Here is a 24798-nt window from a genome sequence, read left to right as displayed (position 1 = left end):
ACTGTCGTGGCGTATTCCATTTGCGGTCTTACTAATATTTCATAGGCATTCTCTTTGATGGATTTTGAGCTAATGTGGAGGTTTCGATGTAAGAAACCAAGGCATCGGCTGGCTTTTCCTGTGATGCTGTTAATGTGTTTTCCCCAATCTTAATCATTTGCAATGGTGCAGCCTAGGTATTTAGTCGATGTTTCATGCACCAGAGTATAGCCGTGGAGTTTGTAGTCCCACTTGATTGTTTTTTTCTTTTTTGTGACTGTGAGGACGCTGCATTTTTCAGGATTGAACTCAATTTTCCAAAGTTTTTCCCATTTTGTCAGTTTGTCTGGGTCTTCTTGGAGTTAATGGCGGTCGCTGTCTAGGAAATGGTCAACTAGACCACAAACAGTCTCACTGTGAAGTGTAGGCCTTCTGATAGGTCGTTAATGTAAAACAGAAAGAGACTGGGTCCAAGTACTGATCCTTGTGGTACTCCAGATTCTACTTTCACTTTGTCATGTTTCGCCTTCAACAACTACTACTTGGGTTCTGTTGGTGAGAAATTCCTGTATTCATTTGTTTGTTTTACTTCGGATGCCATAATGGTGTAGTTTATGGAGTAGTAAGCTGTCGGACACCTTATCAAAAGCTTTTGAAAAGTCAAGTATTAGCAGATCTGATTGTTTTCCGTTTTCCAGATTTTTTGTGATGTCATCGATACATTCAAGGAGTTGTGTTTCGCATGATCTCTTACTTCTGTAGCCGTGTTGTAGTGGGTATAGGATGTTATTTACCTCTGCATGTTTCATGTTGTTACTGGTGTTCTATTATTTTTGCAGCAGATACATGTTAGGGATATTGGCCTATAGTTAGCTGCTATGTATTTATGGCCTTTCTTATATGCCGGAGTGACATTTGCAGTTCGCCAGTCATCGGGTATCTTTCCTTTCTCCATTGAAAAATTGTATATGATGGTAAAGATCGGAGCAATTTCACTGGCTAGTTCTTTCAGAATCATTGGTTTGATGTTGTCTGGTCCAGCCGCCTTGTGTGGTTTTAGATTTTTCAGTTGTTTTTCCACTCCATTATTTGTGATGATTATTTGTTCGCCGTTTGGATACTTTTCCAGAAGGTCTGTCATGAGTTTTTTTTTTCTTTTCAAAATCTCTTTTACTGATGGGACATGCAGCGGTGAAGACTGATTGGAATTGATCATTTAGAATATTTGCTTTATTTTTTGGGTCAGTTTCTAATTTCCCATTTCTTCTAAGTGGTGCTACTCCATTTTTATCACTGTTATTGTGTTTGATATAGGTCAAGAAGTGTTTTGTTGGTAAACGGGTGTTCTCGTTATCTCTTGGAGTAATTATGTCTTCTATATATTTCCAAAAGGCTTGTCTTGATTTTCTTTGGATGGTTTCCTTCAGTTGTTTGAATCTTTTAACATTAGTAGCATGGTTTGATTTCTTTTTCTTTTTATAGGCTTGGTCTAGCTATCTCATCGCCTCATAAGTTTTTTGATTTCCTGGATTATCCATGGGTTTTTGTACTTAATCTTGCATATTTTGGAAGGTATATACTGGTTAGTACTGCTTTCTAGGTCTTCTTTGAACAGAGTATACTGATGTTTGTCTTCTTGTTCTGGCTTTCTTTTTGAATTCTAATATAAAGCAAATTCGTATTTTCCTTTATGCTGTCCCATTTAGCTCTTCTATACAGTTGGATTTTTCTTGGCTTTTGGTTGTTTGTCATTGGATTGGTGTTCATTTCTGCATAAACAATATCATGGTCTGAAATTCCTGGAATGACATCAAGTCTCATTATTTCACTAGGACAGTTGGTGATAAGAAGGTCCAAAGTGTTTTTATTTCTTGTTGGCTCTTGTACTAGTTGAGTTAGTCCATTGTCATCAAGAATATCTGTAAGTTGGTAGTGTTGTTCTGCATGTTGGGTTACTTGGCGTACTGTTTTGTTTGTCCAATTCCATCCTGGTAGGTCAAACTCACCCCAATCATTAAGCATGCATTGTTTTGTGAAGCTGTAGTTACAGCTGTTTCAAATTCAGAGAGTCTCTCTTTGTTTTAGGATTATAATATAAGCATATGTAGAGGTCTTTTGTGCCTTTTTGTTGTATTCGTGTCCATTTTATTTCACAGTTAGTGTCTAGTTCTAGTATTTCAGTGCTTAGAAACTTGTTGTGTATGGCGATAAGGACTCCAACCCCAGTTTTATTTTCCTTTCTGTTCTTTCGATAGATGTTATATTCTGGTTGGAATATTTGGCTGTTGGTGATTGATGAATCCAACCAAGTTTCTGTCATTATCATTACGTCTGGCTTTGTACTATCTATAAGATTTTGGACTTGGTGTTGTTTGTTTCTGATGGACTGACAGTTCACATTTAGGATCCTTAATGATACAAATGATTTATTTCTAGTTTCTTGTTTTTTCCTCTTTGGAGTTGATGTGTGTTTTGGTTTTACACATTCTTGTTGGGATGCTGTACTCATATCAAGTGTACCACCTAGTAATAAGTTAAAACTATTGTTTGCTGACATAGCTGTTGAACAATTACATACATAAGGAATTGTAATTTTGATTATCACAAATGATACAATCCCATCGCACAGAGATATTTTTATCATCCACAAGGTAGCTATAGGTTTTACTGTGAATATTTTGGCAGTTGATATGAAACCATTTGTCACAGGTATCGCATCTTATGGCTCTGTCGTCCCATGTCACAAGCTGGTCACATGTTCCACATGGGTATATAGTGCTGTCGTTATGTGTCGGTCCTGGGTTTGGATTTAAATTATTTGCATTTGCTAATAGTATGAGCAGTAAATATGATATTACTGATTTACATTTATAAGGATAAGCTGTTGGTGATTTTAGTCTATTTGTTGTTGTTAACAAGCTATTTACTGTTATATCCTGTTTTATATTAACCTCTGTATCTTCAATGTTTGACATAGCACCATTTTTTATGTTCATGATGGTGCTTGCAATGATAATAAAAACCCTCCCCTAACGTGGGACAGTGGAATAACAGCACAGCCTAAGAACAAACTATAAAAATCAGTTGAAAAGGGCTTTACTCGTCAGATCGACATAAAGCAAAAATACATCTAAATCCCCACAAAAAAAAGCACTTAGTACAAATCTGAGAGTACTCGCAATTACTGACAGCTAGCTATGTATGATCAAATTTCTTTCCATTCCAGTTTCCTCGTTAATACGATTTTCAAATATATTTACAGATTTTTCACTGTTTTTTAAGTTTCTGTTGAACGACTGTTCCATTGATCAATGATTCTTTTTGAAAAAGTATTAAGACATTTAGTTGACTTACACCTCTGAATTAATTTCCAAGGATGAATTTGAATTAGAATTTGTAGACAACTCTAAAATATTTTGCAATTATCTACCCTATGTAAAGCTTTATATACTTGAAACATATCATAACGTTCTCTTCTGTATCTAAGTGTTGGTAGGCTTAATGTTTTCAGTCTTTCTATATAACTAAAAATTCTTATATTAGGTCCAAGTTTGGTAACACGGTGCGATATCTTTTCAATTTTTCAATAACATTGTATATCTAGAAAAGTTATTATTTTGACCATATTGCATTACATAACATTTACTTGCATTTATTTATAATTTCCATTTTCTAGACCAATCATGTAATCTATCTCAATCAGCTTGCAATTCCTGGTGTTGTTGCTCATTAATTACGAACGATTAAAACTTTAACCAGTCCAGCGCCTGCATCTAGCAAATCATTTATAAATGCCAAAAAAAGCACGCGTCCCAGAACAAAGCCTTTGGGTACTTCGCTTATCACTTACCTCTAGGTGAATATGTACTATAAAGTCTAGCTCGCTGTGACCTATTTGTTTAAAACATTTTATCCAATCCAAAACTTGTCCTTCAATTCCTAGATTGTATTATTTGCCAATTAAATGCTCGTGAGTGTCCAAAACAAATATTTTAACTTTTTAAGGAAAACAACATAGCCTATTCATGTAAAATTAATGCATTCTTTAAAGTCATATTGATTCATTTATATTGCCTTGATGTTAAAGTTGAACTCCTGTTCACTGATATTCGAATGTTTATTTGCAAACGTAAAAGTTATAGTGTTCAATAAAATGGCCAGTATTGTTGATCAACAGAATCAATTCTATCATGAAGTTCAGCAATTTGCTGAGAATAAGACACCAAAGCACAACCATCTTTATACTAAGGAAATTACATGAGTTGATTTCTAAAGTTACAAATGAAAACAGGCATTGACGAAAAGTGACCAAGACAGACATTTGCTTACGAAATATGATGCCGTTCAAAAAAGGAGGAAATGGTAATTTTTTCGTTTTATATGACAAATATAGGAAGGTGTTCTGAAATCGAATGTTAAGAACAATCAATCCCAAATCCTGAAAGGATAAATCTTGTTTTCCCGAGCTTCAAAGACACAATATGGGAGTCCCAAAAAGGTCTGTTTGTTATGTAATATGTTATTATACTATGCATCATTGCATACAGAAGATTGCAGCCACCATGTCGCATTTATCTTATATTATAATTCTGAATGATCACAGTATTTTCAAGTATTATTATATGACCCTAAGGTCATCATACAAACGACCAAATGAGCTAAATTATTTCACAGATCTTCTTTTATTTATAAGTTTTGAACCAGCATATCGGTATTCAGGCTCATAGTGGAGTGACAAATCAAGAAACGTTGCTTATTCTACGACTTTAATGGACCGGCATAACTGCAGGCTAAAAATTATTTTTTTGCAAAGCCAATACCTTAATCTTACTTTTTTGGCCGGTTGAACCATTTCCTACGGTGCAGTTTTTCATAAAATAGAAAGAAAATGACTTTTGGATTTTTTTCATTTTAAAAGCAATTCGAAAAATTATTTACTTTTGTTTCTTTTTATAGTCCTCAAACTCTTGATTCGGCATTTTATGAAAGTTTAAGTGCTAATGCATATAGCAAAACTATAATTATTACTATTTATCCCTATTGTTTTTTCCTTTTCACTCAGTTTTTAGAATATGCTCTCTGTTTTATTTCCACTGAGTGGTTACAACATTTTTAAATTTACATTACATCGATATCTTCCAATCTTTGTGTGTTAAATAGTTATAAAACTTCATTTAGTAAAGTTAAGAGACCACTCCGGTTATTTTTTTACTGAAATATTTGCCTTTTTGGCTGTGTAATTCCCTAAATGTATCACTTGGGTATTTCATAAGACATAATCTATCAAAATTGGAAATTGTCTGGTTAAGTTTGAACTGTTTATGTAGTAAGGCAATATTTGGTCAAAATAGAAGCATTTTTAGTGTTAAAATTGTCCATCTAAGAAACAAACGAGGCCCAATTGAGGCTAAAGTTAGATAGAATTTATACTCTCCTGTGTAAAGAATTGTTCACATTCTTGGCAGTTCATGCAGCAAATATTTCAATAGTGCTTCATTTTGTAGTTTCTGTATTTTATTATATCAAGCATAGATATTTTTTTTTTCATTTTCTACTGTTGTAAAGGACTATTGTTGGAAATGAATACTCCCAAGGGACATAGTTCAGCTTTTTCATAGATTAATACAGGCAACAAAGGCAACTTTACAGCTGAGTTTTTTTGCATATTTAATGTTTTAAGTGTCTAACATCTTCGTTTTTTTTCCATCTCAGGACAGATTAATGAATTGTATTACAAGCTCTGAAATTTTGAACTACAATATGGCATATACTAAAGCATGGAATGGAGATTAGTACGACAAATCTTGAATTTGTGCTTATGTTATAAATATAAGATAAAATTAATACAAATTGAATGGAACTGTCATTTTTATCTGTTTAAATGGTACTGTTTACTATTCTTTTTAAATAAGATAAGATATGATTGGATACAGGTAGTTTATTAAGCCTTATCTGAAAGAAGTACAGAAAGACGTAAACCAGTATTGTATTGATGGTGTCATAAGAATTTTCTATATCTTTATGTCACAGTATAGGGAAAAAAGTAGTACTAGTATTACATTTTCCCAACTTTAGGTTGGCCTTTTGTGTACCCAAGGCAGGTGAAGGAAGTCAACTTAGGAACGCTAAAACCATTCAAACAGCCAGCCATTTAAAATCTGGATAAATACTGTCAGAAATTGAAACTGATATTGAGACAATAACTATGAATGAATAGCAAACATTACAGTCACTGCAACAGTTCTTAGTTAAAAGTAGTCCTTAGATATATCAAATGGGACTTACCAAACACCATCTGAAATATCTATTTTATAAAAATTTTGAGTTGGCATTACGACAAAACCATGAGTTTTATGATAACAAAAATATGATCGAGAATCAAAACTTCCATGGCTTTTGTGAATCATAATCGGAAGTACAAAGATATAACTCTAGCTTAGAAAATTAGGAAATAGACAAATTCCAAAGATGTCTTTATGAAGAAACAAGGTATGTTTATCAAAATGCAGAGAAAACGTTTAATCAGCAATTGTATGCTATTGCCCAAAAACCGAAATGATTTATTGCAGACGTTTTATACTCCCACATTAATAGAATAAGAGGATTTCATGGGCTTTCATCTTTTATATAGCAACAGCTGGTAAGTTATAAAATTGAGATATATGACTTATGTTTTGACTCCAGAATTTATGCTCGAAATACAGTAAACAGATTCTTATTTGCGAACAGTTTGATCGTGGTGTTCAAGAATTAATGCTACCCTAAGAGGCTCTCATGGTTCCTTTATTAAGACATTTTTCAATTGATTCAGGGACATAAACTGTATAAAAAGTATTGCAACCAACGTATGGAAGGCGCTCCTTGACTGTCATATCTCATGTTTTGTCTCATCCAAAAGCAGTTAAGGCATTGAAGATCTCTTAACTGTTTTAATGACAACACATTTGTTTGAGGAATTGGGAACACAAACTGATTTTCTTCGAGGGACCTTTGTCGTCAGATATCCTTCAAGACATTATTTTAACACGCAAGGGTAAAGAGCTTGAAATAAAAGTTGAGTATGATACACACAGAATGTAGCTTGTATAAGTAGTTCATGATGTGGAGGGTCTGCAGAATGCATGGATCATTTTACTCAACAAGCAATTTCTAAAGACGACGATGATGAAAACGATGTCTGATCGAAATATGCAAAGTCAAAAATATTGGGAAAATTATTTCTTATAAATATATTACAGTAGAACTCATCGAGGGTTGATACAGCTTTGACTATGCGTAATGTTTAAACACATCGATAAACAATGAGAAGCCCGGAGTTCTGAAAATCTTGTGCTCTTTGCATGTTTAAGGACCCTTGGCTCTTTCTGAGGTGTCCAAAGTAGACTTCTGATGTAACAATTCCTACCCATACAATCGTATTATTCATAACAAAAAATATTCGCTAACCTTTCAACCTATCAGTACTTTAAATAAACTATTTTATTCAGTTACCTAGTGAAATATTTGTCGCTGGCAACCGGTTTATAATTGATCAGAATCAAAATTATATTCGGTTCTTATTAGAAAATGCATAAAATTCAGAAATATACATTTAAATGTACCTGTTATGTAAAACAATATCAACTGAAAGCCATTTCCTGTTTCGTCATTGGCTTTTGTTTTGTTGCCAACCTAAATTTCAATAAAAAGTTGGCATTTGATGATTACAAAGTTTTCAAATTGACTCAAAAATGAATTGCTATTATTTATTCTTTCGTTAAAGGAGTAATGTCTTGCCTATTTCATAATTCATATATTATTGTATAACCCCATGTGAAACTTTTAACACTAATGAAAAACTCAACTACTGAACTTTGCCCTCAAATTAAAAAAAAAATAGAACCGTTTATTGATTCTACTACCAGGCAATAATTAAAGTTTCAACATTTCTTTACGCGAAAAATCATAAAATAGCCTGCAGGTAGGGTGGTCCATTAAAGTTGAAAAAATGTTGGCTTGATCACTCCACTATAATAATTATCTTTATAACAAAATATCAGTTTAGCTTCGTGTCTTACTCAAAATGGTTTAATTTTTACTTTCAGATGACACCATATTTTACTACTTATCCATTGAGCAAATGTATGATAATATAAAAACAGCACATGTTGGGGTTGGTCATGAAGGTCTCCATAAAAATAACAAAGAACTTAAAAAAACATTATGCTAACCTTAAGCGAGAAGCAATACGCATATTTACAACCAACTGTGAACAGTGTATCCTGAAACGAAAACTAACTGAAATATCAAAACATTTTGTTAACTTATAATTTCTGCTGACTTCAACTGTAGAAGGCAGGTTGACTTTGTAGACCTTCAATTTGTCCCCGACAATGAACTTAATTGGATAATGCACTAGCAAGATCATCTGACCAAAGGAGTTAGTTCACTTCGCCCGCAAATATTTTTGCTGAAATATTCTTTATATACCATATCCTTTACTTTTCAATAATTATTCCAATGGACAAAGGGTGGCGCCACATACGAAATCATGAAAAAGGTGGAGAAAATGACAAATTTCTAGCACAATGGACGAACATTAAATCTATTCCTATTTCAGGCTAATATATATAAATATGGAGGAAGAAAAGAATCAGATCTACTTTAACATTGTTAGGTTGATTTTCTAGGCACTTTATAAATATGAAGCAGATATACAATTTTAGTTTTATACATTTAGTAATGCATACTCATTAGATTTACTTTAATGGTTGATGTTAGAAAAAATGCCTTTACGGGGCCGTTAATTTGGGTTACTGGCTCTACTCCTTAAGCGTTCTTAGAGCTCTGAAATCTAAGAGAGCTCCTGGAGTTTCTAATCAATTACTTGACATTTTTCTTCTATTTGGTGAACCACATATCCTCCAAAGTGATAATGGGAGAGAGTACACTAGACATATAATTACTGAACTAAAATCTTTCTGGTCAGAATAAGTAATAGTTCATGGGCGCAAAGTCAAGGGTCTGTGGAACAAGCAAATGCAGACATTGACGAAACGCTAATATCAAGGATGAATGATAATGACACACGACAGTGGTCTGAAGGCTTGCGCTTTGTACATTTTCAGAAAAATCGATAATATCACAGGGTAATAGATCGATCGTCTTGTCATGATCTGTTTGGTTCTGACCCAAAGATTGTTTTGTCTTCATCTTCCTTGCTCAATGGAACTTTTGCCAAATCTTAAAACTGAAGAAGATTTGGAGAAAGTGTTCGAAGAGGTTTCAGAGGAGAACAATGAAATTGATGACACGGATGAAAACATACACATATGTTGAATCGGTAGAATCAGAAAGAGAACCTAACGATTCTGTGACTGGTAGTGAAATGAATGATAGTGAAACTGGATCAACTAGTACAACCATTGAAGTTGTATCAGAGGAACTCAAAAACACAATCATTCGTGCAAGAAAACGCGCATTGTCTGGCCAACAAATGAAAACCGAAGCTGGTAATTTATCAGGAGTCTTAAGCAGAAACCAACTAGAATCTTTTAATGACTTCTTTTTTATCATTCGATTTGACAACCTATTCTGTGTAAAAAGTAAAATAAATAAAACGAACTCCTAGGAAAATTCAAAACGGAAAGTCACTAATCAAAAGGCAAAATCAAAAGCTCAAACACATCAAACAAATAGAAAACAGCTGTCATATTCCTGACTTGGTACAGACATTATCTTGTGTAGAAAATGTGGGATTAAACCTGGCATTAAAGCTAGCTAAACCTCTCACATGTATGACAGTCGCATAAAATTCCATTTTATTGACAACAATGTGGTTCATCAACTTTTTGCTCAGACACTGGTGACGTTTTACAAAGTCTGAGTAGCAGCTGCAAGGTCTTGAATACCGAACAAGTTTGGAAATGTATATCCCATATGGAGGTGAAATTTGTAAATTGCTACCAAGGTCGGGGGAATTGATAATTTCAAAATTAAAATCGTCTCGTTTGTCATAGATTCTGGCACTGCGATGACCGCTTATGTCAAATTCGAGGTATAAGTCTAAAAAGGAGGCAGAGGAAGCCGTGTTGCTTCTTTAATTTCTATTTCTACAAGTTTGTAGTGAAATTAAGACTTATTTTGTACAAATTATAATGTGAACAGTCACTTTTTATACAAATTGTAGTTTGTACAAACTGAAAATACTAATTATAGTTTGTACGTTTTAATTGTACACATTATAATTTGAACAAAATGATAACCTGTTCACAACTTATAGATAACTCAAATGTAGATACCATTACTATCATACATTGTAATTATATAGGAATAGACAAAATGATTTCAATTTATTTTCTTTTAATATTAATTTAATCATATATTGTGAATCAAGGATACTAAATTTCAAGTAAATAGCTGAACAAAAATAATTGACTAACCTACGGAAAATACCTTTGATCAGGACATAAACTCTTAATTTAAAAACAAACCATTCTTTTACAAGAAAAGACATTTGTATCAGCATTTTGGCACACCGGTTTAGATATATCGGATTCATTTAACATGTTTAATGACTAATTTAATGTGATGTTTTAACGACAATCCATGTCCTAGGCATGTGTATCATTGAAAAAGTGTTGGATCAACATGCATACTAGTAATAAACGATATTCAATGTATAAACTAACGAAAAGCAACAATACGGCGTTCTTACCTCCAGATGAACAAGATAAACGTTTTTGTTATTGTCTTAGGACATTAATTTTTGCAATCAATAAACCCAAAGTAGTGTGCATACGTATACGTTTAATAAAAACTGTCTATTAATTCTAAAATTACGATGATTTATCAATCTCGACAATGTTTAGAAAATCATCTTTGGTGCATGTATTTGTAACCGTTTCCTATAAGGATCTTCGTAAGTTATTAAAAACAGTTATATTACAAATTAAATTATATGTTATTTTCTATATTAGTTAGAATATAATCAAGATATTTGACTATCGAAAAGTTCAACCATAGAAATCATAAGACTTCGTGGTGATTCAGTATAACGTGTTTTAAGTGATTTTACGTTGTTTTAAAGAACATATCAACAGTGGAAAACTCAATCACTGTCGATTTTGAAAACAACATTGTCCAAATGGATATTTTAAAAAACAGTACTAACATGATTTATAGACCCTTTTTAGGTTAAAATATCATCAAATATAAAACCACATCAAATGAGTAATAATTGATGCATACAAAAGAAGTAAAGGCATACGTTTGACATTGTTGTCTGACAGCAAATAACTTTGGAAATCATAATCATTAGTTTTCTTCCTGTACACTTTTTGATATCTAATTTGATATTGATACTGATTTTCGTTTAAATGATTTATGTGTTCGCAATCCCAATTTGAATTAAAATACTTGACTTTCAACATACTCATGAAAATATATTTGCAAATTTATATTCATTTTTAGATTCAAAAACAATTATGATTGCTTCCTTGTATAAGTGCGCCACATATTTATTTGTTTTTCCCAAGTCAGGCAACTCAATAATGGTTGTTTCATGTTATGCCATATATTATTTGAAAAGGAAATATCGATCACCGTTTCTGTTGGGTTTTCTTTTTTTTTTTAGCTAAATTATCTTTATTTATTGACCCCAAGATTACTTTTGCAAAAGTCTTATTAAGGTTCGTTGCATTTTGAATTGTCATTAACTAAACGTCTAAATAAATTTCAAAATGCATTTGAAATATTTATCGAAAATTGATATTGCAGACGCAGATATATACATTGCAAAATAGAGGCGAAAAATACAAAAGGGATATTCAAACCCATAAGTCGATTTAAATACAAAGAGTGCCAAGGCAAAACACAAAAAAAAAAAACTAGCAGAAAAAAAAACAACAGTATACAAAACACAACGTAGAAAACTAGTCCGAGCAACACAAATCCCACCAAAATGCAGGGATGATCTCAGATGCTCCGGACATGTGGCACCCGTCGATTTACTAATTTAAGCCCGGTGATAATTCAGTAGGTTATATTCAATGAAAAAGGGCGGGATTGTGGTTACGACTACTGGAAAAAATATGTCGTCATCTGTGAAGCAGATATTTCATAGCGGTCGATCAACTCATGACATCCGTAAAACTTCCGTGAGGATAATTTTATCACTTGAAACTCTAGACTTGATAACTCCTTGTAAGCATCCCTTCAGCAAGGAAATCATGATAGGAAATGTGGAATATCGTTTCATAAAAGAATAGAACAAAAATACCGAAATATATGAATATCAGCTAGGAGATATATTTTCCATATGCAGGCGCTGCTGGAATGTAGCTACAGAGAAATGAAAAGTTAACAATTGCAAAGCTGAAATCATCTTTTTGTCGTAACGTATTGTTCTCAACCGAAATTAACAGATAATGCTAGTTGCTTTTAAATTGTTTATACATTGGCGGCTTAACCTACATACGTGTAATGCATATTGATGTGTATATATGTTAGACTCTGATCGACGTCCGGTCTCTAATCGAAGTCTGTTCCTCAAATCGACGTCCAAATCTGACGTCACATTCTCAAATCAGTGCACAATATTGTTAACCTCTAATCATTGTCCAGTGTGACATCATGTATTGTTAAAACAACGTCCGATCGATTGTAGTCTTCTCTAATCGATGTCCAATATTAATAACTATAATAAATTACTGCACATATACATGTATTGGAATATTCAAATACGAAATAAAAGATGAATTTTGGTGTGTTTTGTAGGATTTTTATGACATCTCAATTTTCTAACAGTTAAAGACTTTCCATTGAGATTTGTTCAATCCGCAATAGGTGACAGACATATTGATATTCATTTGCATAAGGTCGATTTCTATCCGACGCAGCATTATTGTTATTAGATTGATCTTTATTTATACCTGTATCGTTTTGTCCTATTGTAAAGCTGCATGAAGAAACGAATTGTTTTCTTATATTTTTTTCAGAATAAAAGGACAAACATTAACAAATGACAATAAGACAACCACCGACATTCCGGCCCAAAATGTCTCGGCGTTTGGATCTTTGCTTATTCCTTTTTTTTTTCCTTTTCTCTCCAAAACATATCCTTCATTACATATACTTTGTCTTGTTCCATTGTTGAAGCCATCATATTGTCATTTTTTGTGATAGCGGAAATTTACCTTTCTGGAGTATTTTTGAGTAATTCTTATCAGTTAATATTGTTTACAACGCATTTATTCCTAATTAAAAAAAAAGAGATACATGTATTAACAAAACCATTTATAGTTTACTTTATTCATTCAATAGCTAGATTTATTTATTATCCGAATAACACTTTTCTGCATGTTGAAAGTTGACAGGGGGCCTCGGGGAAGATTAGTTTTATAGCTAACTCTGTAACTCTCTTAAAATAAAACATTATTATTATTATTTAATAAAGTTATGACGTCATTGCGGCAAGTCCATAAAACGGACGTCGATTAGAAAAGCCAAAAATTGTACGTCAATTTGAGTACAACAAAGAAGACGTTGATAAGAGCATCAGGAAATTGGCCGTCGATTTGGAATGTTATTTTATTATGACGTCAGATTTGGACGTCGATTTGAGGAACGGACGTCGATTAGAGACCGGACGTCGATCTGAGTCTTACATATATAATCTTAATGATAACATATTTTTCTCTAAAATATTGGGTTTTGCACATGTAATAAAAATAATAAAACTGGAATTCTGATGCCTCGTTCACACGTACATTTAATTCGAATTGAATTCGAATCGAATGCGAATCGAATTCGCTAATCGCGTTCACACACACTTCTTTTTTAATTCGAATTGATTCGAATTGGCTAAATCGCATTATCCATTTCGCATTAGAAATGCGTTTTTGTTAATACGAATTAAAAGTTAACGTCGTTCGGACAGTAAAGCGAATTTGACGCGCATTGCAATTCGAATTAGAATTTACGTTTGGACGTAAAACGTTTCGAATGCGAATTAAACTAATTCGAATTAGTTAATGCGAATCGAATTTGAATTACGTGTGAACGCAGCATGAAAGTCAAAACAAAACAAAACAATATTTGAGGTAAAATCACCTGTTTTTTTTTTTATTTAAATGAATATCAAATTGAAAATATTATTTTAGCGGGAGCCGAAAGTCAAATATTTTCATGTCAGATTTAAATGAATGTATGCACGTAAAAGAAAAAAAAGGTCACATGTCGCAAAATGATAAAGAATTACTATCAAAATGATTACATAACAGTGTAAGAGTTCCACGAATTGTTTACTAAGAAGATAAAAGGAAGAGCCAGTAAAACGACGTATCCTGCTTTAGTCGCTTTTAGGCATGTCACGATCGAGGATATATATATATAATTTGAAATTAAATGAACAAATGAATAAACATAAACTATCTCTTTTGACAATGTTTACGTGGAATTGAAGGATACAAAATGGTTTTTCACACAGAAAAGATAATTATTATACTTACAAGGAAACATCTATCACGAGCCGACTAAAGGTAAATCCAGAAACGCGCTTCGGACACATGAAATTTATAACGTGCAGTTTTCATATGTTTTTAAGTAAATAAGATAAAATTTTGATATGTTTTATTATATGCATAGGGTGGTTTGTTTTTAGGTTTTAGTTCCCAGATGAAATAATCATGATGGAATCTTCCAAGCAATGTAAGGATATAAATTATTGAATAAATATCATTTCCAGAGGATTTTACGGTTGTAAGCTATAAAACATAACATAGCAAAAAACAAAAATTTGTATCATCAATGTTCTTGCTAAAATCTATTCTAAAAATTCTCTTATTTTTTAAATATCGTGCAAAGGTGTAAATTAAGGTCGGGAGGAAATTATGAATATATTTCATATGCATAAAAAAGTATTTTGAGATCAATGTTTTTTGGCACAAATTTTAGTACGCACTTTGCTAATTTGGATTAGCCGTATAAAAATGTTTTTGCCGACAGCCATGTCAATAGCATCAAACAAGCTCAAAAAACAAAATTATAAGTATTCCAATTATAATATCTCACTAGCAACAACTTGTTTTGTATGAAGAGTCGCATTCTACACGTTATTTACTTTCAAGATGAAAATAATTAGATGTGATATGCCTGCAAATGAGACAACTATTCATTAGACTCCAAATGACGTGGATGTAAGCAAATGAAGGCCACCATGAGGCCTTCAACAATGAGAAATCCCATACCGTATAATCAGCTATACAAAATGTGGACCATGTCAAACAAGAAAACTATCGGCCCGATTTAGAACCCACCACAAAAATGAAACACAACATATAATAGACATGAACCAACGACAACCACTGAATAACAGACTAATGATCATGAGTTGGACAGGCACATACAGCATATTAAGTGTTTGATGGGTTTAAAGCCTTATCTTGATTTACCATCTTCATAAAAGCTCGAACCACGGTATATGAAAGACCAGTATGGAACAAAATTGAATAATTATGGCATTAAACGATTTGCAAAATCATTCTTAGGTAAACTAATGGAATGTGGACCTCATTTAAAAAAAACACTTTTTTTTCGGGTAAATTTCGGTAGTATATTTAGATAACTCTGGATTATTTAACGACAAAATATCATCCAGATAACGGTAGGTATTTTTGAATGTATCAACCAAATGTAACAATGATGTGTCTTTACTGAGTTTGGTCATGAACTGAGATTCATAGCAATACAGGAATAAATCTGCTATTAAAGGGGCGCAGTTAGTGCCCATAGGAATACCTACTACCTGACGATACACTTTATCGCAGTAACGTACATATATGTTATCTAGGAGAAAATTTAAAGCTTCAATCATATCCTCACATTTCCAGTAAGTGTATCTAGCAATACTTTCCTTTTTCGTTACAGAAAAAGGCTTTAAACGAGTTACAGCAAATAAATTTACAATGAGATTTTTCGAAAGACCATTTTATTAAATATGAAAACTTTTTATTTATTAGATAGTGTGGAAGTGTAGTGTAGAGAGTAGAAAAATCATAACTGTCAACAGAATTAAAAGGACCATCAAAAACATTTATTTTATCTAAAACCTCGAAAGAATTTTTAACACTCCAAAAATAATTAATACCATTATTTTCATAAGCTTTATTACAAAAGTTAATAACCAGTATTTTGATAGAAGTGAGGGAGGTAGTAAGAAGCACTGATAGAATAGTAGTAGAACACTTACTAGATGCGGAGATGAAACGGAATTTAAATGTTTTTTTGTGTAATTTCGTTAACCAGTACATGGTAGGGACTTTCAAATGTTCGGAAGAGGCTTAAAGCTGGGTAGTGGCAGTGATATGCTTGTTAACGATTTGACTATCAGTGGTGCGTACGGAGCTGAATGTAGACGAATTGATAATTTTGTTTTGAAGAAGTTCCGTGTAGTATATGCGTCATACCACCACTACATTATTATGCTATATACGTCCGATACTACGTTAAATAAAATTATGTCGAAAGTTTAGACGTCTTGCATTTGTGGGACATAATTTCAAGAAAGTCAATACAATATGGATTAAACAGTTAGGTTCTGATGAAACATTCATAAATAATGGTTGGAGATAAAGCATGTTAAAATATTAAACAATAATCATATTGCTATATTTTTGTTTGCTTTTCACTGGTCGGAGGTTCTCTATGGCGACTGCAGCTTCCTCCACCAATGAAATATGACAACCACTAAAAAGTTGAAGAGCATTGAGGACCAAAAATTCCTAAATGTTTTGGCAAATACAACCCGTTTTAACAATAGTTTTTCGGAGCACTGCAGGAACCATATATATGACGAATTTTCTATTGAGGTCAATTTTCAGATTAAAGCTATACAACTGGTGGTCGTACACGTATTAGTATTTCTCTGAAAATTCGTTTAGCATATGCAATCGATAATGAACATACATGTACATGTATTATATACGAAACTGTTTGCCAATTTTTTTTAATACGCAATTATATTGTAAAACAACCAATTAAAGGATATAAATATAAAGAATATGCCATGTGAGAAAAACCAACCCAACAAAATAAACCTTTATAAATGTATTGCAAAAACCTAAAATATTTTACCGTTCAACCGTTATCCAGAAATATCGTTGTGAAATATTTTTTGTGCTATTTTTGTCGCGTATTATCCATCATTTCTTTTCGTGTTTTTGAAACACTTACATGTTGTGACCAGTAGTAGTATTTCATTGGCTAAAACGTTCCAATTTTTTTTTTTCACTTATTATCAACCGAATGATTAAATTGTTATTTATTTATCGTATTTATGTTTTAATGTTGCTATTTTCGTGTTCACCAGTAGCAGTGTTTCATTGGCTAAAACTTTTCTATCTTTTTCAGAATGCAGAATTTGATAGGGACAAATTGACTCAAGCAAAATTACTTTCCTCCTTTTTTCTATGGGTTTATATGCACCCAAATCATTGGAGGGTGGTTTTCGGATACATATGGTGGCAGACGGGTTTTTGGCTTGGCTTTGATAATAGCTGGTATTTGCTCATTCGTGACACCAGTTTGTGCCAGAGCATCTGTGAATGCAGTATTTGTAGTACGTGTTATCTTAGGACTTTCTTCAGTGAGTACATACATAGATCGAAGAGGGAATGTATAACTATGTTTGAATGCAAAACATATTTTGCTACAGACTCCTTTAAGAGGGGCAGATGTCCATATTGAAAGGTTGCATAAATAATGAAAACACACATTAAAAAAAACTTGTACCAGAAATAAAAACGAACGCTGGAATGTATGAATATTGAAACTGAATATTAAACTCAATCCACTTTCTTTGCGAAGATAATACAATAATATATTCGTTCACCAATGAACATGATGAAATGTACCTAACTACTTAAATTAAATTAAAATAAATAAGTTGTATGGTAATCAGTCGATATAATATGCAATGTCTGAATTATAACATAAACATTTTTTTAACTGTCTACAAAAATTAAATAAATAAAATGCAGAACTCCAAGAAAAATTTCTTTATCAAATCGCTAAATCTAAATCTCAAACACTTCAATTAAATGGAAAACAACTGTCAAAAATAATAAATGTAATGAAACTCTTCAAAGATACCAGAAATTGAGAATCCAGAGGCAACACTTTTTTACTGCATTGTCGAGATTAAATTGTACCTGCCGAATAATATTTTTAAATAATCACTTTAATCTAAATATCGAAATGTGGTCATGTACATAAACACATAAGGTTCTTGGAAAAAAAGTATAACTTACCAGATTTAATAATTATGAAACTATTAGTTGTAAAAAGCAAAACAATAGCTATCTTCATTTTTATTATATTGGTATTAAATTGCCTCCGCTTTCAACACCTCTCTAAAACTTGTGAAACATGGATTATTAAGCTGATGACTGTTTAAAAGTTGTTTTGCGTCCATAGATTCACATCACATTACGTAACATTTATCAGTTGAAGTCCTACGAATGGAAAAAATGTTCGATAAATGCAAATGAACGAACGGCCTATCACCATATTTGTAAACCAGCCTGTTCGTATTAGCTCATACCTGTTGCCAATTTCCAGTTCGTCCTAGATTTTGAAAGCGTTCTTGTTGCGGAATCTATAGTTTTCAATTTATTTAAAAAGTTAAGGGTTCATTGCATTCCCTATATGGACTTACTTTACACAATACTGCTCGAACAGAGTTATGAGGAAGAACGACTGAAATCGACTCTACGTATACACAAGTTTTACACTCATCATCAAGAGTAGATTGACTGTGACATTGTATTCGTATCTAACTCACTAGCAACATGTTTTCAAGGTAAACAAATCATTAGATACCAGTATAGTCTTCCTATCTGAATATTTACTGATTATGTCCCATTTCTGCCTGTGTGACATTTTGACATAGTGTTGATGTGCATGGTGGATGATGCATGCAAGCAGGAGACGCTAACACTGTCTACGGATACATTTTGGAGTCCATACGGTTACATCAGTTTATTTTTTTATAATTCGATTGCCAATTTTTAAATTGTAATGGATATATTAAGTTTAATAATTTCGTTTGCCTCTATTTATCTTTTAAGTACAGTTTAATTTATTTCATTTGCAGGGAGTTGTTCTCCCTTCTGGAAATTCAATAATTGGTCGCTGGGCACCTCTTTTGGAAAAGAGCAAACTGACGTCTTTCGCATACTTAGGTAAGGAAAGTATATAATAAGCTTGGATGCTAAATATAACGTCCCCCCGATATTAACAAAAGTTTTGCTTTGTACATATTCAAGTATACTTTGATTGAAGTGTTTGTGAAGGTTACATATCTCACCTTTTTGTAGTAAATACCCAACGGGCCTTCATATTCCTATCACACTCAATCTTTTGATTTTTTTGCCTATTCCATCCACGATGTTAGAAAATATTATTTATTTGTATTGCTGTCTTTTGAAGTAATGCTTCTACATATGGTACCTGGTATTATTCATTCATCAGAAAAACGTGATCACATGATAAAACTGATATTGTAAGGTCACAGAACAATACAGTTATTCATTTGACATCAGTTAAATTATTGAAAAGTAAGCAGTTATTAGTTGTACTCTGTTTTGAAAGTTTCGGCCAACTTTTTCGATAAAAGATACAAGAAACATTATGTACTGATAAACTAAAGATAATAGTACGATACAATTGCAAAATAAGTATATCGACACGATGTAAATTCAAAGTGTTTTGGGAATGTATAATAGGATGGTCAGGAATATTTAAGTCACCAAATACACCATTCAATCGTCTGAAAAAAAGAGCATTTTAACAAAGTGTGAAACTTGGATAACACATCGTTTGACAAAACATTACCATGGCGTAAAAAACAAAATTATCATAGACGTCGATCAACAACTGTCACATACTTTTGAAGAAAAAAAAAACTTGCACATTGCACATGCTGTTTTTGAAGTAATGCGGAAAATAACACACACACTGGCTGAACTATTTCAAGTTAAATCTGATTTTCAAACGAAACAACTAGTATTAAAAATAAAAAATGTGGTATAATTGCTGATGAGACAATTCTCCACCAGAGATCAAATGACATAGAAGTTCACAGCTATAGGTCACTGCACGGCCTTCAGCAATGAGTAAAACCCATACCGCATAGTCAGCTTCAAAAGGCCCCGAAATGACAAATGTAAAGCAATTCAAACGAGAAAATTAACGGCCCGATTTAATGGTAGAATAGATAACAATAACAACAATTTAATATCTATACAATAGAGGCAGATAATTCCAAAGGGACATTCAGAACTCATAAGTCGTAGAAAAACCGACATAGCCATGTCAAAACCGGTCTACAAAAAGCAAAAGAAACATGTAGCTAGAAATGAAATATGATGATGTATGGAAATCGAGTTTAAAGTTTTGAATAAAAAAAGATAATAACATGTTTACATGACTCATTTGATTCTTATGCTAAACTATTAACAATAGTTGATTTGTATCGGCATTTTTAAAAGCAATTCATTGATGCAAAACGTACACAGTCCAACAATGAGGATAATTCGGACGAATACATCCGTTCACAAATACCAAACAAATGCTTTTACTACAATTTTTGGTTTGTAATGTTTTTCGACCTTGTATTTGAATTGGCCTTCCGTCTGTTTTGACTCGAGTGCCACTGTTGAGTCTTATGTAAACGAAACACGCTTCTGATGTATCAAATTATAAGCCTGTGATCTGTGAAAAGTTCTGTCATATCTTTAGAAAAATACTTTGTCGTTTGTTTGTATTTTTTTTTTTTATGCATCGTGCCTGTCTGACGAGTCAAGCTCTTTTCAATGATAGAATCGTTTAGGAGGGGGTAAGCGTTTACAAATCCTACCGCATAATGTATGTGCCTGACCAAACTCAGGATCCTGTAATTCAGTAGTTATCGCTGAATTTTGTTTGTTATCTTTGTTTTTCGTTTATTGTTTTGTCATAATTCTGACCGTTCATTTTCTCAGTTGAATTGTTTTGCATTTAGTCATATCGATGCATTTTATAGCTGTATATACGGTATTGATTTTGCACAATGATGGAGGACATATGCATGGATACCTATAGTTAAAAATTAAACCAAATGGGGCAATATGCGTAATAGATTCTCCATAGGCGGAAATGTTAACGTTTTCTTCTGTTGCTCAGGCCATATCGTAAACTTGGATATGCATGATGGCTCATTTTGAAGCTGAGACACTTGCACATGTGTGGTGCGATTTTCGGGGTGGCAAGTGTGATTCGTTTTCCCGTCAAGTGCCCAACCCCGAAAGATAGTGAAAAATGTCACTCTCCTCAGGAAATAATCCCAAAATTCTGACCATAAAAATCATTAAAAAATATGTCCTTTGTAGTTATTTGTTCAGGTTTATTTTTTTATACTTTTTTTCACATCACATCAGCTCTATAAAACACCAGTCCTAGTTCATTTATGTCAATTTTTAAAATCACAGCTTCCACAATTGTATGGCGGACTAATTTTTTAATGAGAGTCATAAATCTGTGTTCCTCATATCAAGGTCCATTAGGGATATTGACCCATATTAGATCAGCTCATGTCAGATTCCACTTATATTGCAGTTTGTATCCCTTTAGTACACATTTCTGAACAATTCTGTGAAGTTTTAGCCATATCTGAAATAAAATAAGCTCATTTTAATACTTTTAGGTAGCAATGTTTATAACTGTTCAATATCCTTTTTAAGGAAGAAAAAAACACAATAAGCATATGTTATAAATTTACATTTTAAACATTTGTTTTAACTTTTATTGGTATAACTGCAATTCATAAGCCTCTTCTACCTTACAGACGTTCTACAAATCCTAATTTTTTTGTTGATAAATCATGTAAATATAGTGTTTTTCACTTAAACACTATCAGATTTAAGAAATTTTTCCACCCTGATAGTCTTGTTTTCTATTATATTTTTTTTTTATTGAATACATATCTCTAATATATGTTCATTAATGTAAAGATTAGTCACAGACCTTTTTAAAACTAGTCTTGTTTTCAAAATCCATCAAGGAATAAGAATTTAGAGGGTTATTTTGTATGTGTGTTGAAAGTGGGAACAATGGGTTATTTCTTTGGTGAAGTGTACATTGTGACGTCATTGTTTTTGTGACGTCATTGCATTATGACATCATAATTTAGAGTTGTACACATCTTACAGAGTGAATTGACATTAAAACATACCACACACAGCATCATACATGCAAATTAACACACATGTATTGCATAAAAATTTATTTTTCCTATCATGCACACATTCATTGATACAACATACAAGGAAATAAAATAAAATAAAATCATGTCCATATTTACTTCCATTTGCAACTATTTCAGTTCTGTTAGCTTTTTATTTTACTTTTGATATCCTAATTTTATAATTTTGTAGTTTTTGTTTGATTTGTTTGGTTTTTATATTGAAGATTTCTTTTAAAGCATGCTTACTTTAGTTGGTTCATGTGGTTTGAATGTCCCAATTTCCTGACACAGTTAAAAATACATTTGTAAACAACAAGAGTTACTCCCCCTCCTATGTCAATAAAAGGTAAACACTCGTGAAACAAGCCGTAAAATGTGTTACCTCAGGTTAATATAAACATGCATGTTTGTTTCAGTGTCTTGGAGGGTGAGAGGGAGGGCTTTTATCCCATTTTCTATTTTTTTAGCAGTGTAAGAAACTTGTATTTGAGTAAATGATTCATGCATAGTGAAGTGTGCAATATGTCACCTCGGAGACTTAAATTTTAGAATTAAAAATAGAACAAACCACAGTTTAAGATGCAACATGCAGTTAGGATATGTTGTGCCATGCAGTTCATGAGTGGTGCATTTTTGTGAAGTTACACAGACCTTACGGTGGTTATTTAAATCATGGGGCTCAAAAATTATATGGTCAGCATTAACACACAAGGCATTATGGCAGAGGTGCGAGGCATCTAAATTTCTATCAATGTCAATTGTTTTTAACTGTAACATATTTGCCAAGCGTGCAACATTCATTTTTGTCCTTTTTCCATTTGGATAAGCCACATTTAGCATCCCTAAAATATAATTTCTTTTCCTCTGAATGGCCCATGTCCAGATTTTACATGACCCATTTTCTGCATCAATGCTATTTAACTACAAAAAATTAGTATATTTTTGATACAAATCAAACGTTTGGGAATCCATTATGTATTTTTTTTATTAATTAGCACTAAAAGAGTGTAACTGACCTTGATTTCAGCAGCTATCATCCTAAATTGTGGTCACTGAGCCATGAAACACTCCATCACCTTTGAAATTCAAGGCCACAAAGTGGGGCAATATGCGTAATAGATTCTCCATAGGCGGAAATGTTAACGTTTTCTTCTGCTGCTCAGGCCATATCGTAAACTTGGATATGTATGATGGCTCATTTTGAAGCTGAGACACTTGCACATGTGTGGTGCGATTTTCGGGGTGGCAAGTGTGATTCGTTTTCCCGTCAAGTGCCCAACCCCGAAAGATAGTGAAAAATGTTTACTCTCCTCAGGAAATAATCCCAATTCTGACCATAAAAATCATTAAAAAATATGTCCTTTGTAGTTATTTGTTCAGGTTTATTTTCTTATACTTTTTTCACATCACATCAGCTCTATAAAACACCAGTCCTAGTTCATTTATGTCAATTTTTAAAATCACAGCTTCCACAATTGTATGGCGGACTAATTTTTTAATGAAAGTCATAAATCTGTGTTCCTCATCTCAAGGTCCATTAGGGATATTGACCCAAATCCCATATTATAAATTCGTAGAGTCAGAGGTCAAAATTATTTCACCAATCGAAATTCTATAATATATTTTACATGTTTTATATAAAAAAAAACACATAGTTTTCAATAAATTCTTACATTTTTACATTAAAAGCCAACAATAAGTCATGTTTTTTGCCATTATTTTGTATGTTCTAAATTTTAAAAGAAATCACTGTCTAAGGACAAATCATAATTTCTGCACGAATAAAATACATATCATAGCATATGAAAGCAACAAATTCATTATTAATGTTTTTTGCAGTAATAGAAATATATATATAACCATAAAAACTGAATTTGATCATGAGTTTAACATTAAAGAATTAAAAAAAAATGGACATAAAAGAAGTTTTTAGGATGTTTTTGACTGTAGGGTCGTTGATATGTTTTTATAACTTTTATACGTTTTCGAGATGTGTCTTATATTTTGATATTTTTTTCTTTGGCTATCATATGTGCATTTGATTTTTGTACGAATATACTTTGAAAAGAATATAAAATTAGAATTCTGATTTCAAGCCAAACTTATATAATGAGTAATTCTGTCTTCAGGTGTGCCATTTGGTATTGTTATATCATTTGTAACATCTGGTTACCTTTGTAAGCATGACTTTGACAATGGATGGGGGTCCATTTTCTACTTGACCGGTAAGTATTTATATAAAAGTATACTATGTCTAAATATTTTATCACTGTTTGGTTATCCAAAGTACATTATTTAATATTTATATTGAAGCCCATATAAGGATCCCCCCCAAATTCTTTTGGTTTAAGAAAAATAAAATTTTTTTTTTAAATGTATCGAACATTGCACAACATTAAATCAAGTAGACTCTAAATTCCTGTCATATTCATATCCTGCAAAACAAAATGGCTAAGGGGCAATAGTAATTCAAAGAGCTACAGTAATGACGTAGGTTGATTTTATTGAATAAGAATAAAAGGACACGTATGGTGTGCGTCACTGAAAAAGTAACCTTA

General features: G+C 32.4%; 1 protein-coding gene and 1 long non-coding RNA gene across 2 annotated transcripts in view; one reads left to right on the top strand and one right to left on the bottom strand.

Moving 5' to 3' along the window:
• Positions 1-24798, top strand: part of LOC127720927 (uncharacterized transporter slc-17.2-like) — a 207951-nt gene that overhangs the window by 104411 nt on the left and 78742 nt on the right. The window lies entirely within an intron of this gene.
• On the bottom strand, positions 21632-23332 carry LOC127720193 (uncharacterized). Its single transcript, XR_007990658.1, has 2 exons — positions 23257-23332; positions 21632-21666 (listed from the first exon to the last, which is right to left on the bottom strand). It is a non-coding gene; the product is annotated as an uncharacterized LOC127720193 (long non-coding RNA).

Source organism: Mytilus californianus, unplaced genomic scaffold, assembly GCF_021869535.1.
Source record: "Mytilus californianus isolate M0D057914Y unplaced genomic scaffold, xbMytCali1.0.p SCAF_11, whole genome shotgun sequence".
Lineage (NCBI taxonomy): Eukaryota > Metazoa > Mollusca > Bivalvia > Mytilida > Mytilidae > Mytilus > Mytilus californianus.
Note: the sequence above shows the minus strand (reverse complement) of the source record. Positions and strands in the feature narration are given on the sequence as shown.